This window comes from Camelus bactrianus, chromosome X (genome assembly GCF_048773025.1).
Source record: "Camelus bactrianus isolate YW-2024 breed Bactrian camel chromosome X, ASM4877302v1, whole genome shotgun sequence".
Classification (NCBI taxonomy): domain Eukaryota; kingdom Metazoa; phylum Chordata; class Mammalia; order Artiodactyla; family Camelidae; genus Camelus; species Camelus bactrianus.
In genome coordinates this window covers 44,041,187-44,058,953 of record NC_133575.1, presented here as the reverse complement: position 1 = coordinate 44,058,953, position 17,767 = coordinate 44,041,187, and the positions used below count along the sequence as shown (strand labels likewise).

General features: G+C 38.3%; 1 protein-coding gene and 1 non-coding gene across 4 annotated transcripts in view; one reads left to right on the top strand and one right to left on the bottom strand.

Annotated features, from left to right (window-relative positions):
- The window catches only part of OPHN1 (oligophrenin 1), a 586,519-nt gene that overhangs the window by 520,459 nt on the left and 48,293 nt on the right, over positions 1-17,767 (bottom strand). The gene's annotated exons all lie outside the window — the stretch shown is intronic.
- TRNAT-GGU (transfer RNA threonine (anticodon GGU)) lies at positions 2,730-2,801 on the top strand. Its single transcript has one exon. It is a non-coding gene; the product is annotated as a tRNA-Thr (tRNA).

Here is a 17,767-nt window from a genome sequence, read left to right as displayed (position 1 = left end):
AGCAATTCTCCAATAAAGACATACAAATGGCCAACAGGCACATGAAAAAAATGCTGAATATCACTAATTATCAGAGAAATGCAAATCAAAACTACAATGAGGTATCACTTCATACCAGTCAGAATGTCCACCATTTAAAAGACCACAAACATTAAATGCTGGAGAGGGTGTGGAGAAAAGGGAACCCTCCTACACTGTGGCTGGAAATGTAGTTTGGTGTAGCCACTGTGGAAAACAGTATGGGGATTCCTCAAAAGACTAAAAATAGACTTACCATATGACCCAATAATCCCACTCCTGGGCATATATCCAGAAGGAACCCTAATTTAAAAAGACACCTGCACCTCAATGTTCATAGAAGCACTATTTACAATAGCCAAAACATGGAAACAACCTAAATGTCCATTGACAGATGACTGGATAAAGAAGTGGTGGTATATTTATACAATGGAATACTACTCAGCCATAAAAAAGAATGAAACATGGATGGACCTGGAGATCATCATTCTAAGTCAAGTAAGCAAGAAAGAGAAAGAAAAACAAGAAAAATACCATATGATATCACTTATATGTGGATCTAAAAAAAAAGACACAAATGAACTTATTTACAAAACATAAACAGACTCACAGACATAGAAAACAAACTTATAGTTATGCGGGGTTAAGGGTGTGATAAGGATTAAATTGGGAGTTCGAGATTTGCAGATACTAACTACTATATATACAATAGATAAACAACAAGTTTCTACTGTATAGCATGGGGAACTATATTCAATATCTTGTAGTAACCTATAAGCAAAATAATTTGAAAATGAATATATGTATGTATATGTATGACTTAAATATTATTCCCAGAAACTGTATCCCAGAAATTGACACAACATTGTAAAGTGACTATACGTCAATAAAAAAGGAATGAAATTCTGATACATGCTACAATGTGGATGAACCTTGAAAATATTATGGTAAGTGAAATAAGCTTGACACAAATGGACAAATACTGTATAATCCCACTTTATATCAGATACCTAGAACAGGCAAATTCATAGAGGCAAAAAGTAGTGTAGTGATTTCCAGGGGCTGAGGGGACAGGAAAACAGGGAGCTATTATTTAATGGGTACACAGTTTGTTTGAGATAATGAAAAGTTCCAGAAGTGTAGAGTTGTGTGACATTCTGAATGTACTAAGTGCCACTGAGTTGTATCCTTAAATATGGTGAAAATGATAAATATTATGTTATGCATATTTTATCAAAATAAAGAAAAAATTCTCAGTGCCAGACACCTATCACAGAGCAATTACATCAGCATCTCTGGGAGTGGCCTAGGCATCAGCATCTTTAAAGTACCTCAGGTATTTCCAATGTTCACCCAAGATTAAGAACCATATATCTGGACTTTTCCCCTTCTTGAAATATGTGGAATTATCATCTGCAGATCACTGATGATGGACATCCAACTGTGCTTTTCCCAACCTAAGTGAGATCATTAGCTCTACCCACTTTCCAGGTTGTCTCTGAATACTCATTTCTAGAGTAACTTGAATTAGCAAGCTACTAGGATGCTATTACTATAATTGTACAATATAAAAATCTATGTTTAAGACTCACAGATATAGTAAGCAATCTTATGGTTACTGGAGGGAAAGGGAGAGGAAGGAATAAATTGGGAGTTCGAGATTCGCAAATATTAACTACTATATATAAAGATAGATTTAAAAAACAAATTTCTTCTGTAGAGCACAGGGAACTATATTCAGTATCTTGTAGTAACTTATAAGGAAAAAGAATATGGAAATGAATATATGTATCTATATGCATGACTGAAACATTATGCTGTACATCAGAAATTAACACATTGTAACTGACTATAGTTCAATTTAAAAAAAAAAACTTTGTTAATGCTAAAGTATTTACAGATGAAATGATAGTCTGCAAACTTGATTCAAATTAATCCAGGCCCAGGGGGAAAGTATTGGGTGAGGGTTATAGATTAAACAGGCCATATGTTAATCATTGTTGAAGGTGGGTGATTTTCTTTATACTACCCTCTTTACTTTTGTATATACTTAAAGTTTTCCATGTTAAAACTGGAAACAAAATTAATTACATTTACAAAGGAAATCATCTAAAATATTTAGTAATAAGATCTTGGTCCTATAGATATATATAATGGAATATTAAGCAACATTTTTAAATGATAGTAAAAAATCTGTAATGATATGGGAGATGTTTATGATGTGCAATTTACTAAAAAAAGAAAAAAAAAAGCAAGTTATCCAAGTCAGCATATACTGTATGATCCAATTTTTGAGCAGGCTGTAGAATGGAGCATCTGAAGTTTGACAGATCTAGGTTTCTGTCACTTACTGACTGTGTGACCTGGGACAAGGGGTATAATAACAGCATCTACCCCATGAGGTTTTTGTAAAGATTAGATTGAAATAATGTATGTAAAGTACTTAAAAGAGGAGGAGGAGGAACAGCTATACATGGCTAGAGCTATTTAAAAAAGCAAAACATTGGAAAAAAATCTTAATATCTAAAATAATGGTAAGATAAGTTATGATAAATTCATTGACTTATTAAATGAATAGCAATTAAGGGCCACTGTGGAAATATAATGCTGATCTAGATATAAATAGAAGGCAACTATGTTGACCACTAAACAAAAAACAGTTGTATCTCAATACACTGACGATGAACTACTGAAAAAAGAAGTAGGGGGCAGGAGGTACAGCTCAGTGGTAGAGCCCATGCTTGGTGTGCATGAGGTCCTGGGTTCAATCCCCAGTGCCTCCATTAAGGGAAGAGGGAAAAAAAAAAAGAATGAAGTAAACAAAACAATCGCATTACAATAGCATCAAAAGGAATGAAACACTGAGGAATAAATTTAACCAAGAAGATGAAAGATCCATACACTGAAAATTATAAACATTGATGAAAAAACTGACAAACACAAATAAATGAAAAGATCCTATATTCATGGATTGAATTAATATTATTAAAATGGCCATACTACCCAAAGCCATAAATAGAATCAATGCAATCTCTATCAAAACTCCAATGGCATTTTAACAAAAATAGACAAAAAAGCCTAAAATTCACATGGAACAACAAAAGACCCCCAATAGCCAAAACAATCCTGAGATAAAAGAAAAAAGCTGGAGGCATCACAATGCCTGACTTCAAACTTTATTACAAAGCTTCAGTAGTCAAAACAGAATTGTACAGGCATAGAAATAGACACAGAGACCAATAAAACCAAACTGAAAGCCCAGAAATAAGGCCATGTATATATATGGCCAACTAATATTTGACAAAGGAGCCAAGAATACTCAATGGGGAAAGCATAGTCTTTTCAAAAGATGGTGCTGAAAAATCTGGATATACAAATGCAATGGAAGGAAATTGGACTCCTATCTTACACCATTCACAAAGATTAACTGAAAATGTACTAACGACTTGAATTTAAGACCCAAAACTATTAAACTACTAGAAGTAAATAGAAGGGAAAAAGCTCCTTGACATTGGTATTAGAAATAATTTTTGGATATGACAATAGAAGTGAAAGCAACAAAAGTACAAGAGACAAATGTGACTGAATCAAACTAAAAAGGTTTTGCACAGCAAAGGAAATAATCAAGAGTGAAGAGACAACCTACAGAACTGGAGAAAATACCTGCAAACTATACATCTGCTAAATTAATATACAAAAAATATAGTGAATTCAAGCAACTCAACAGACAAAAAAAGTAACCTGCTTAAAAATTAGCAAGGGACCAGAAAAGATATTTTCACAAAGAAAAAGATATGTAAATGCCAAACATGTTAATGAAAAAAGTTTAATATTACTAATCATCATGGAATGCAATAAAACCCCAATACAGCATCACCTTATACCTGTTAGAATGACTACTATCAAAAAGACAAAATATAACAAGTGTTGGAGAGGATATGGAGAAAAAGGAATCACCTGTGCACTGTTAGTAGGAATGTAAATTGATACACAGCCACTAAGGAAAACAGCACTGAGGTTCCTCAAAAAATTAAAAATAGAACTGCCACCCAATCCAGTGTTCACTGCATTCACAATAGCCAAGACACAGAAACAACTAAATATTGCCTGGATAAAGCTAATGTAATATTAATCAGCCATAAAAAGAATGAAATGCCTCCTTTTGCAACAATATGGGTGGACCTTGAAGGCATTACGCTAAGTGAAATAAATCAGAGGGAGAAAGACAAATACTGTATATTCCCACTTATACATGGAATCTAAAAAGGCTGAACTCAGCAATAGAGAGTAGGGGCAAAAGATCAAGATGGCTGAGTTCACTTCCCCTCACAAACACATCAAAAATAAAACTACCTGTAAAACTGACTAGGGTACTGGCAAAATGGCTCTTCTACAACCAAGACTGTAAAGGAAGATCCACACAGAGTCGAGGAGGAAGGGAAGAAAAGTTATCTGCTCAGGACATGCACCCCTGATGGAAGACCTACAAGAGGAAAGGGATATCCTGGACCATGGGATCCTCCCTGGGGAATGAGAACTTTGCGACAAATACTAGGCACCTCAGCCCTGGCATCCAACACAAGGAAGATAAGCCCCCTTAGCTGGTTTGAAAAAGTGAGGCTTACCAAAGGGCTGTAAGAAACCGAGACTCCACTCTTGAAGAACATGAGCACAGCACAGAAGCAGCAGATTGACAACTGCATGGGGCTCTGGCCAGCTTACTAGGATTGCCCCACTGCACCCCTCAGCTTGCACTGGGATCCTGCTCCAGCCCCTCTTGCTCTGGTGCTGCTGCCCACTAAGGCAGAAGCTGCCATTGCCAATGAGTGTGCACACAGCGGGAACGGAGCCAGCTCAGACCCCAGCCTTGCCTCTAACCAGGACAGAGGCAGCCACTGTCAGCATAAGTGTCCCTGCTCACATTTGGGAGGAGCAAACCTCACTCCAGGGCAGGTACTGCCCTGTCCAGCAGGAGTGAAACCAGCTCATTACTGTGGCACCAACACCTCTGGCCCTAACCACATCTCTAACCAAGGTGTACACACAAGGGGAAAAGCGAAATCAGCACAGAAGTGCAGCCCCAAACCTTCAAGCCCCAACCAGGACCCCAACCACACCTGAGAGAAACTCAACTCCCTCAGGGCTCCTGTTACAGCCTCTCAGGCCCTGCCACTGTACCAAATAGGGCAATAATGGCTACTGAGAATGGAAGAGGCCTCAGTTTGCACCTAGCTCTGGCTCTGTCTCTGACTTCCAAATCCATCCCTACCTCCCACCAAGATGGTGGCTGCCAGCATACCCTAGGAAAAGATGCAACCCATGCCCACTTAAGATCCAACTCTCCCACCAAAGCCACTGGACACACACAGACTGCATAGGGACATTCCTACACAAGAACAACCTTCAAGGCTAAGATGGGTAACTGTTTCACCTAATATCATAGAGACAAAGAAAGCCAAACAAAATGAGAAGGCAGAGGGATATGTTTCAAAAGAAAGAACAAGGAAAAATCTTGAAAAAAAAAAACTGTAATGAAACAGAGATAAATAATCCACCTGATAAAGAGTTCAAAGCAATAGTAATAACAATGGTAACTGAGCTAGGAAAAGAACAGATGAAGACAGTGAGATTTTTAACAAAGAACTAGAAAATATAAAAAAGAACCAGTCATGGCTGAAGAACAAAATAACTGCAATGAAAAATACACTAGAAGGAAATAACAGCAGATTAGGTGATACAGGACAATGCAAAGTGATCTGGAAGACAGAATAGTGGAAATCACCCAATCAAAACAGCAAAAAGAAAAATAAATTTTTGAAAAATGATACTTTAAGGGAACTCTGGGACAACAACAACCATATTAACATTCATATTATAGGGGTCAGAGGAGGAGAAGAGAGAAAGGGGTAGAAAATGTACTTAATGAAATTATAGCTGGACACTTCGCAAACATGAAAAAGGAAACAGACCTCTAGGTACAGGAAGCACAAAGGCTCCCAAACAAAATAAATCAAAACAAATCCACACCATGACATATCATAATTTAAATGGCAAAAGATAAAGATAAAGAGAGAAATTTAAAGGCAGCAACAGGAAAAAAGGGTCACATACAAAGGAACCCCCATATGACTATCGGCTGAATTTTCTGCAGAAACTTCAAAGGCCAGAAGGGAGTACATGATATATTTAAAGAGCTGAAGACGAAAAACCTACAACCTGGGATAGTCTACGCAGCAAGGATATCATTCAGAATTGAAGGAGAGATAAAGAGCTTCTCAGAACAGCAAGAACAAAAAGAGTCATCAATATTAAACCACCATACAAGAAGTGTTAAAGGGTCTTCTTTAAGTGAAAAAGAAATGGCTATGAGAAATAAATTATACAGAAGGAAAAAACCTGCAGTCAAAAGCAAATATATAGTAAAGGCTGTGGATTAACCACTTAAATAAGCTAGTACAAAGGTTAAAATACAAAAATTGTAAAATCAATTACAACTACAATAAAAGTTAAGGGATAGAAGGAAAGAAATAATAAAGACCAGGGAGGAAATAAATAAAATAGAGAGCAGGCCAAGATGGCAGAGTAGAGAGACTCACAGCTCGCCCTCTCCAACAAATACCAAAAATTACATCTACAAACCAATTGAATTGCCCAGAACAACTTCTGAACTCTGGCAGAGTGTCTCTCACTTTGAAATACAGGAGAATTCTCAAAAAATCTGGTAAGAGAAAAAAACAAAGAAAAAGAAAAAAGAAAAAATTGGTGTAGGACCAGTCCTTGAGGGAGGGAGAGGCAAAGAAAGGCACTTTCACACCTGGACACCCCCTCTCCAGCTGGGAGGTCAGTGGGGACAGAAATGGAGCTTCTGAGGCTCAGATGAGAAATTGGCAGCCACTTGGTAGACAGAACTAAGATAAACTGGCACAGAGGGTCCCTGCCATCCCTAGCCCTAGGCACAAGCTGTCAGGGACAAACCATGACTGGCTGCTAGAGATCGGTGATCAGCCCAGGGAGAGGGCTGGGGCCCACTGCATGGAGGCAGCATCAGGGGACTGGAGGGTGGTCTGAGCTCTGGCTGGGGAGGTGTGTGGAGCAGAACAGCCTAGGACCCCCACAAAAAAGCACCACTAGTGGTGTGTATGTGGGAGAGGGGTGCAACGCAGCCCCGCCATAGCCCGTGTCACTGCTTGGTTCCACTGTTTGAGTGTTCCCGTGAGAAGAGAGGTGGGGCTGGGTCATAGCCATCCTTGCTGCACAGAGGCAGAGCTGAAAGCTGAATTCATAGCCAGCATTCCTGCAACTTCACAGGCAGGACTGAGATTTGTTTACAGCCCCAGGCAGAGAGGGTGGATTTGCCCTCTGTGGACCCTTTGTGGACCTGCACCTTTGGGGTGGATGACTGGATTTCTGGTGCACAGCAGGGAGCGAGTACAGGTATTTACAACAGGTCAGCGAACCATACCATACAATACATGGAAACAGGGCTGAGGTCTGTGCTGACTCTGTGGTGCACCACAAATTGAAGTGTCTGACTGCACACTCACTACAGCGGGCCCTAGCACCTGACATTGGCGGATCTGCCCTGGTGGTTCCTAGGGTCCAGAACCGGGGGGACACCATAGTGGGTGACTGACATTCCTGCAGCTAAGGTGGGGACGAAGGCAGTGTCAACAAAGAGTACTTTGTAAGCCCGCAAAACAAGTGACAGACAACACCACAGACAGCACTTTCCAGTGGACATCTGTAAAGGTACACTCAGTGACCCTCTTCCCAGCTGAAGTGCTCCAACCCTGCCTACCACACACCACACCTCAGAAATTGGTCTAGAAGCTTCTATTCCAGTAACAAGGGAGCAGATCAGGCCCCTGTCAAGCCGGTGACAACTTCAGCAACAACAATCCGGGCAGACTGTGATCACCACAACACCAACCACACCCCCAATCAAAGGGATAACAGCCAACACACACAGAAGAAAGACATGGCAACCATCCATACTAAGAACAGCCCTCATGACAAAACTGTTAGATGCACACAGTCTACACAGGAATGCTCCTGCTTTAAATAAAAACAAAAAATAAAACAGCCTTTCAAGACTACAGTAGATAACTGATACTCCTAAATCCATACAGCCAGAGAGATGTGGGAAAGATGAAGAAGCAGAGGAACCACTCTCAATTAAAAGAACAAGAGAAGTCCCCTGAAAGAATGAACAATGAGATAGACCTTGACAAACTACTAGATCATGACTTCAAAAAGGGGATGATAAAAGCACTGAAGGAAATAAGAGAGACTATGAATAGAAAGAAAATACTGTAAAAGGGAAATAGAAAGTATAAAGAGAAGCCAATTTAAAAACAGAAAACTCAATTGCTGAGATAAGAGCCAAGCTAAAGGCAGTCAAAAGCAGACCAGATAATGCAGAGGAACAAATAAGTGACTTAAAAGACAGGATAAAAGAAGTAACCCAATCAGAACAACAGACAGAAAAGCAAGTAAAAACCAATGAAAGCAATATAAGGGACCTATGGGATAATATAAAGTGTGCCAACCTATACATAATAGGGGTCCCAGAATGAGAAGAAAGAGAAATAAATGGGGATTGAAAAGGTATTTGAAGAAATCATCACTAAAAACTTTCCAAACCTAAAGAAGGAAATAGGTACCCAAGTACAGGAAGCACAGAGGGTGCCCCCTGCCAAAAAAAAAAAAAAAAAAAAAAAAAAAAAAAAAAAAAAAAAAAACCCTAACAGACATAACAGACATACACCAAGACATATTATCATTAAGATGACCAAAGTTAAAGAAAGGATTCTAAAGGCAGCAAGAGAAAAACAAAGAGTTAGTTACAAGGGAACCCCCATAAGGCTTTCAGCTGATTTCTCTACACAAACACTGCTGGCCAGAAGGGAGTGGCAAGATATATTCAATGTCCTGAATGAGAAAAAGCTGCAGCCTAGGATACTCTATACAGCAAGACTATTCTTTAGAGTAGAAGGAGAGAGAAAGAATTTCACACACAAGCAAAAACTAAAAAGGTTCAGCAATACTAAACCTATGCTAAAAGATATATTGAAAGGTCTACTCTAAATAGAAAAGAAGCAGGAAGCTACAGAAATAAGAAAACCATAACTGGAAATATGATAACTACATTAAGTTGCAAGAGAATAATCACAAAGATGTTTAAAAAAAGGACATCAAAACCATAAAAGGTGGGAGATGGGAGCAAGAAAATACAGATTTTTTTTTTATTCCTCTTCTTTTTCTTTCTTTTTTTTCTTCATTCTTTTTACTATGTGTTTGAGTCTACATGACTACCAGTCTAAAGCAGATATAGTAAGGGGTTAACATACTTGAAAAACAAGGTAACCAAAAATCAAAAGCACACAATAGAGTCATAAAAAACAAAAAGAAACCAAGCTAATACAAAAGAAAATTATCAAACCAGAAAAATACCATATGATATCACTTACACATGGAATCAAAAAAAAAAAAAAAAGACAAATGAATTTATTTACAAAACAGAAACAGACTCATGGACATAGAAAACAAACATAGTTACCGGGGGTGGGGAAGGGGATGGGAATGGATAAATTGGGAGTTCAACATTTTCAGATACTAATATACATAAAATAGATAAACAACAAGTTTATACTGTGTAGTACAGGGAACTATATTCAATATCTTGTAGTAACCTATGGTGAAAAAAGAATATGAAAACGAGTATTTGCATGTTCCTATATGACTGAAGTATTATGCTGTACATCAGAAATTGATACAACATTGTAAACTGACTATACTTCAATTTAAAATAAATAGGCAAAGGACCTAAATAGACATTTTTCTGAAGAGGACATACAGATGGCCAATAGGCACATCAAAAGATACCCAACATCATTAAGAATCAGGGAAATGCAAATCAAAACCACAATGAGATACCACCTCACACCTGTCAGAATGGCTATTTTCAAAAACACAACAAATAACAGATATTGGCAAGAATGTGGAGAAAAGGGAACCCTAGTACACTGTTGATGGAACTATACATTGGTACAGTCACTGTGAAAAACAGTATGGAGGTTCCTCAAAAATCTAAAAATACCATATAATACAGCAATTCCACTCCCAGGTATATATCCAAAAAACTGAAAATGTAATTTTGAAAAGATACATGCACCCCAATGTTAATGGCAGCATTATTTACAATTGCCAAGATATGGAAGCAACCTAAGTGTCTATCAACAAACAAATAGATAAATAAGATGTGGTATACACACACACACACACACACACACACACACACACACACACACACACACACACAATGGAACATTACTCAGCCATAAAAAAGAATAAAACTTCGCCATTTGCAAGAACATGGATGGACCTGGAGGGTATTATGCTTAGTGAAGTAAGTCTGATAAAGACAAATACTGACTGGATAAAGAAGATGTAGTATATCTATACAATGGAATGCTATTCAGCCATAAAAACCACCATTTGCAGCAACATGGATGTTCCTGGAGAATGTCATTCTAAGTGAAGTAAGCCAGAAAGAGAAAGAAAAATACTATATGACATCACTCATATGTGGAATCCAAAAAAAAAAAAAAACATAAATACAAAACAGAAACAGACTCATAGACATAGAATACAAACTCATGGTTGCCAAGGGGGAGGTGGGTGGGAAGGGACAGACTGGGATTTCAAAATGTAGAATAGATAAACAAGATTATACTGTATAGCACAGGGAAATATATACAAGTACTCGTGGTAGCTCACAGCGAAAAAAAATGTGACAATGAATATATGTATGTTCATGTATAACTGAAAAATTGTGCTCTACACTGGGATATGACACAACATTGTAAAAGGACTATAACTCAATAAAAAATGTTAAAAAAACAACAACAACAACAACAAAGACAAATACTGTGTTTTCACTTATGTGTGGAATCTAAAAAATAAAACAAATAAATGAATATAACAAAACAGACACACACTCACAGATCTAGAAAACAAGCTAGTAGTCACCAAGTAGGTTTAGGTGTGAGGGGAGGAACAAGAGAGGCAAAGGGGATTAAAAGGTACAAACTACTAGGTATTAAAAAAAGTATCAGAATATGAATTCACCTGTTACTGACTTACTACATATAGCCGGATGTATCACTTTTTAAAAAGGAATAGAGAGTAGATTGGAGGTCACCAGGGGTTGGGAGTTGGGAGAAGTGAGGACTGGTTGGTCAAATACTACAAACTTCTAGATAGAAGATGAATAAATTATGGGGATCAAATATACAGTATGGTGACTATAAGTAACAGTACTGTATTATGTACTTGAAAGCTAAGAGAATAGATCTTAAATGTTATCACCATACACCAAAACATAAAATATGTGAGAAGATGGAGGTGTTAACTAACCTTATCATGGTAATAATTTCACAATATATACATGTATCAAACCATCACATTGTACATCTTAACCATACATATGTGTCAATAACCATACATATGTGTCAGTGATATCCCAATAAATCTGGGGGTAAAGACATAAGTGGACCCTGCCCTCATGTAACTTATAGTCTAGAAAAGAAGGCAAATAAATAAACAAGTAACAACATTAAAGTAAGGAGGCATTATAGTGTTCATAAAGAAATGTTAAAGTATTTACCATTTAAAGACATTGCATTAGTTCCTAATGCCACTGGAACAAATGACCCCAAAGTCAGTATTTTCAAATGACACAAATTTATTCTCTTACAGTTCTAGAAGTCAGAAATTCAAGAATTCAGTCCTTCCCTTTTCCAGCTACTAAAGGCTGTGCACATTCCTTGGCTCCTGGATGCATTTCTGGACCACTCGTTCCCTTCACATGTCACTTTCTCTCCCTCTCTCACCCTCCTGCCTCCCCCTCTTATAAGGATCCTTGGGATTACATTGAGCCTACTCCAATAATCCAGGGTTATCTCCCCATCTCATAATCCTTAATTATATCTATGAAGTCCTTTTTGCCATGTGTGAAAGCATATTCACAGTTTCTGGAGATTAGGGCTTGGACATCTTTGGGAGGCAATTATTCTGTTTACCATAGACAACTATGAATAAAAAAAAAACACAGAAGGAAATAATATTAAAAATATTAACAGTTGTTGAGTCTGCATGGTTGGATTATGATTAACATTTTTATATCTTTCTCATTTTTGCAATTTCTAAAATTTCTACAATGAGCATATGTTACTTTTTCAAAAGAAGAGAATACAGATAGACAAACACAAAAAGTCCAGGGAGTATGCAGTAAATTGTCTTTGTCTCACCCTTGTCCCTCAGCCCCCAGGTTCCTCTTTCCAAAAGGCAATTATCATTACCAATTTCTTCTACTTCCAGAGATAGGGTATGCAAGAACATGTCTATGGTAGGCTGAATAATGTTCCCCCAACATGTTCATTTCCTATTCCCCAGACCTATTAATATACTACCTTATGTATCAAAATGGACTTTACAGACATGACTAATTCAATGATCTTGGGATAGAGCATTTAACACTGATTTTCTGGATGAGCCCAATATAATCACAAGGGTCCTTATAAGAGGGAGACAGGAGGGTTAATGGTAGAGAAGGCAGCAATGTGATAACAGAAGCAGAAACTGGAGTGATGCTATTTGAAGATGGAGGCAGAACCCACAAGCCAAAGATTATAGGCAGCCATTAGGAGCTGAGAAAGGCAAGGAAACCGATTCTCCCCTCAGACTCTCCAGGAGGAATCAGCCCTGCTCATGCCTTGGACTTTAGCCAAGTGAAACAGATTTTGGACTTATGACCTCCAGAACTGTAAGAGAATAAACTTGTGTTGTTTTAAGCCACTAAATTTGTGGTAATTTGTTACAGTGGCAATGTAGATCACCTTTGTACATAAATCTTTTTGTACATGTATGGATATATTGGGTATATCTGTAGAATAAAATCAAAGTGGAATTCTTGGGTTAAACTACATGCATTTTAAAATTTGATTTAAATAGCCAAACTCCCTCCACAGAGGTTGTGCCAATTTCTACTGCAGCAATGTGTGAGTGTCACCCATTTGACTTTTGACTTTATTTATGATGTTCTTTTTCCATACAGAAGTTTGAGTTTTATGCTCTCAAAGATATCATCTTTTCCTTTTACTGCTTCCCAATTTTATACCATATTTTAAAAATTCTTCCCCACTCTAAAATTAATTTTTCAACACTCCCATTTTTCTTAGAAGTTGTAAGGTCCTCTATCTTACATTTAATTATTTGATTTATCTGCAACTTACTTGGGAGTTAAGTATGAAGTATGGAAGCAACTCTTTTTCCCAAATGGCTACCCAGGTGATCCAACAACCTTTGTTAAATAATTTGTTTTCCCCACTAATCTGAAATGTCATCTCTATCAGATGTGAAATTTTTCTCTGATTTCAATCTATTCCTAGATTTTGTGGTTCATTTCATTGATTTGTCCTTAAAATCAATGAAACAGTACTACCCTGTTTTAACTATTGTAGCTTAATGACACTTTATTTTTAATCTTTGATAGAACTAGTTACCCCTAACTACTCCTCTTCCTAATTTATCTGGGTCTTCATGCTTGCTTGTTTTTATATATGCATTTTACAACCAGCTTAACAAATATGTATCTTTATTTGAACTGAGTTCAATTTATCCTACTATTTAAATTGAAACTTTTTTATGTTTCCATTTAAGAATATGATGTGTCTTTCTATTAGTCTAAGTTTTCTTTTGTGTTCCTAAGTAATATTTATTGTTTTCTTTCATGTTGAACTTGCCTATGGTTTGTTAAGTTTATTCTTAAGTATTTTCTCTTTTCTGTTGTTAATTAAGTGGGGTCTTTCCTTCCATTATATGTTCTGATTGTTACTACTTTATATGAAGGCAATTTCAGTATGATGTCAGGATACCTGAAGAATCTGGGTCCTTCTTTGAAGGCATATCAAGGATTCAGATCAAGAGATGACTGAGGGTGGAAGTTGGCTGGTAGGACACTTGGCCATTCCTCCCCGAGACAGAACAAGGCAGTACTTCCTTATACAGCCAATAAGCCTCAAGGCTGGGGAGGCTAGGTAAATACACATGCCTTCTCTCTCATGTCTAGGGCTTGAGATTTTGTGTGAGGAACCACCAGGGAGTTCCTGACTCTGAATACTAATGAATACCCTTGTCTTGCAGGTTGAGCCCCTGGTCAGTAGTAAGTGGCTAGAAGGTTACCCATCACTCCCCGCCTTCTCAGGAGAACTTGCCCCCAGAGGCATGTGACTGTCTCTGGACTGAAGGGCTCATGGAAACTGCAAATAACTGGATCCTGTGGTTAATCTTCTCTGTGTGGCTAGTGAAAACTATCTTCCCATGGTGAGCATCTCTTGCCTTGGGAGCAATCCAAAGATTGCCTAGCAAGAGCTTTGTTGGAACAGCCTCCAGTAGACTTCACTCAGATTTCTTTAATCTTCTCTCAGCCTGTAATATAAGTTTTCTTTAGATAAACTCACAGCAAGGTTAACAAATTTTTCCTTTTTTGTTTTTTGGGTTTTTTTTGTTTTGTTTTGTTTTGTTTTTTGCTTCTAACTTCTAATTGGCTTAAACTAGAGACCCAGCAAGTTTACAAAACAGGCTTCCCCCAGTGCCCAGGCCTCTTATCAGTGAAGCCAGTTCCATTTCACTGCAAACCTGCAGTTTTTCAGGTAGCTGGACCCAATTCCACACTGTGGCCTCAACACAGCCTGAGAGAGAGCCTGTTTCTTTTCGCTTCTTATTTTTGTATGTTAGGTTAACTAGTTAACCCTTTCTTAATTCCCAAGTCTTTTTTTTTTCTTTGTCACCACCATCTTCCTTTCAGCACTGTCATATCTAACATTGCTCTTCCTTGCTACTTTTTTTCTTGTTTTCAGATCAATCTCCTTCCATCCTGTAACACTAACAAAAGGACAACTTAATGATACTTGCTAGGGCTTGTGAAGTGGGGAAAGGGTGGGATTCTAAGAAAGACTGAGAAGCAACATCATGTGCAGGAAAATTACCAGATTGGGGCACAAACTACTGCAAAGAAACTGGAGCTGATTTTGATCTTATGTTGACTCCTGCCTTTTCTCTCCACCTCCAATTAGTAGCTTGTGTTTGCTATTATTTTTAGGAGACACTTTTATAGTTGCTCATGACTGCATGTGCATACATTTTCCTCAACTTATGCCCTATCCAGTGGGAGAAATGTCCACCTCCAGATCACCCTCTTCAACAGTGCCCTACTGCTTGAATTATCTTTGGATGTTTTAGATTTTCATCTGCTCCTCCATTAATTGATTTCAGCTGCAGCCCTAAAACCCCATGGAATGGTTTGCAAAGATTTCAAGCCAAAACATTTTGCACTTGAAATTTTCAAACCCACAAAAATGTTCTCCAATTCTGTCTATGGTTTCATTCCTGTGAACATGATGTATTTAATTGTAGAAAAGAAACCACACAGATATAAAATAGATATAAATTTTTTCTTCTGTATAGCACAGGGAACTATATTCAATATCCAAAATAACCTATACTGAAAAAGAATAGGAAAATGAATATATGTAAGCATATGTATGATTTAAATATTATGTTGTACACCAGAAATTGACACATTGTAACTGACTATACTTCAATAAAAAAAAAAAGAAGAAACCACACAGGAACATAGGGCTATCAGGCTTGTAAAGAAGTCACTTGCTCTCAAACCCCTGCCTTGAATGAGGATAATATTTACACAGTATCAGAGAACTAAGATGCTAACCAAGAGGCAGTGTGCTGCCTCAGACTGAGTTGAGAAGACTGCTCAATATATATAAAAGCAAATGTCCAATCTTCCTGACAAAACTGGTCCTATCCAGGATTCCCCATCTCATAGAATGGCCCTACCATCCGTCTAGAAACCAGGTGGTCAACCATGATCTTGCTCTCTCTCCTTCACCTTTCATATCAAATTCATCACCAAATCCCACTGATTTAAACTCCTAAATATGTCTCAAAAATATTGTTCTCCATTACCACCCGAATCTAAGCCATAACCATCTCTCATATGTACTATTGCAACGACCACCTAATCAGTCTCCCCTCACCCATTCTTGCCCATCTTGAAATCATTCTCCACAGTACAGCCAGAGTAACCTCAAAATATAAATCCCATCACTTAAATATTCCTGCTTTAAACCCTCTGATGGGTTCACATGATATCTCACTACCTGGCCTACAGGCCCTGAGAGATCAGGCAACTACTCAATATCTTCCAACTGCACTATTCTTCTTTTAGTATCTTGAAGGAGGGAAAACAGCAAGCTTTTTGCAACCTCAGAGTCTTTGCATACACTGTTCCCTCCGCCTGGAATGTTATTCCTAATTCCCCACCCAGATCCTTGTGCAGTTGATGCCTTCTTATCATTCAGCTCTCAAATTAAATGTCACCACTTCTAAGAAGCCTTCCCTGACCACGCTACCAAAAGAAAGCCTCACTCTGTTATTCCCAGGCTTTGTTTATTGGCCACACAATTTTATCACAACTTACCATTATTTTATGTCTGCTTACTTGTTGTTCGCCTGCCTCTAGAATATACATTCCCTGAAGGCAGAGACCATGTTAAGCTTGTTCACTACACTATCTTAGTGCCCAGTATATAAAAGGAGCTCGATCAGTACTTCTTCAGGACTTAAGTTGTGACTGAGGTGAACACTTCCTTATCCCTCTCCCCTGAACATCCTGAATTAGGTTTTTGTGATATTCCTTTCATGAAGGTACTTCCTGTGTGGTAGATATTACTGCTGTTCACCAAATATTGCTGATCTCTCCCTCAAGGCATCTGCTAAAGTTGTACTTCTCCATCTCTTATGAAGGCAGCTATGGCCATGTGACTTACTTGGACCAAAAGTAATATGAGAAGAAGTGATATATGTCATTTCTAGTAGAAGCTTTAAGAGCCACAAAGCAAACTCCCATGTTCTTTTTCCCCTGCCCCACTGATCATGAAAGCAGGTATGAAAATGGACCTCCATCAGCCTCAGTCCCTGAAAATCTATAAGAAGAGTGCCTAGCCAAACTGCCAAGGAAATGCAGAATGATTAAAAAAAATAATAAACCTTTGGGTTGATCCAAGATGGTGGATAAAGAAGATGTGAAATTCACCTCCCCCCACCAACACATCAAAAATACATCATGTGGAAAAATTCTCACTGAAAACTAACTGGAAACTGGCAGAAAGAGTACTATATAACCAAAGCTATAAGAAATATCCACACATAATTGGGTAGGAAGAGAAGAAAAGAAATCAGGTCAGCACCTGTGACCTTGGGAGGGGCTTCAGGGGAAAAGGGAGATTACACAGGCAGAGACAAGATGTGAAATGTAAGTGATTCAAGCCACAGACTGGGCACCCCAGTGCTGTGGTCCTACACAGGGGAGATGAACCCCCTTGACTGGTTGGTGGGCCACTGGGACTACCAGAAGGGCTTTGGAAGGCTGGCCTCCACTTGTGAGGGGCATGCATGGGCTACCTTTCCCCCAAAGCAGGTTGGAGAGAGCAGACTGAAGACTGCCCTAGTGACTGCCAGGGTTCCCATGACCGCCTCTGTGCACGCCCCAGCAGGAAATGAGAAAACACTACAGCCCCACTACATAATGACACAGTGCAGCAGTGGATCTAGGACTGCCATGACCAGGGAAAAAGCTCAGCTATGGGATGCAGAAGTGACTCAGTCC